The sequence below is a fragment of the Trachemys scripta genome, chromosome 9, assembly GCF_013100865.1.
Source record: "Trachemys scripta elegans isolate TJP31775 chromosome 9, CAS_Tse_1.0, whole genome shotgun sequence".
NCBI classification, from domain to species: domain Eukaryota; kingdom Metazoa; phylum Chordata; order Testudines; family Emydidae; genus Trachemys; species Trachemys scripta.
This window is the reverse complement of record NC_048306.1, coordinates 5,154,169-5,154,667: the sequence shown is the minus strand read 5'-3', so window position 1 is coordinate 5,154,667 and position 499 is coordinate 5,154,169.

The following is a 499-nucleotide window of genomic DNA, read 5'->3' as shown; positions in this document are numbered from 1 at the left end:
CGCAGCAGACAGGTATGCTAGAGATGATCACTGTGAAAGTTAAGAGATGAGTGTGTAATATCAACAGGCAGTAGGTCTTCTGGGCAGGCAGCACAGGGGAGTGGGGGAGAATTCATGAATAGGACATGCTTGTGAAAAGAAGATCCCTCCAAGGTCAGAGAATTACCATGTACTGCAACCTGTCCAGCAATAATTACTCAGAAGTCATATTATTTAAGTTGCTTTAAAATTAAATTAGGTAAAGCGCTGGAGGATACAAGTCACTATCAACAGGAAGACTGGGCCAATGACTTAATAGGCCATCCCCAGCTCTAACGTCTATCGCTGTGGAACACTTTCATCTTGCCCAATAAAGATCCAAAATTCCTACCAGATCCACTAATGCTACTTCACTGAAGCCCAAAGGAGCTGCACAGATATACCAAGGATGGAATTGGTCACTAAGGGACAAGTATAGCCTCAGAAATGACCTATCCTTGCTGATGTGGGGGGGGGGGGG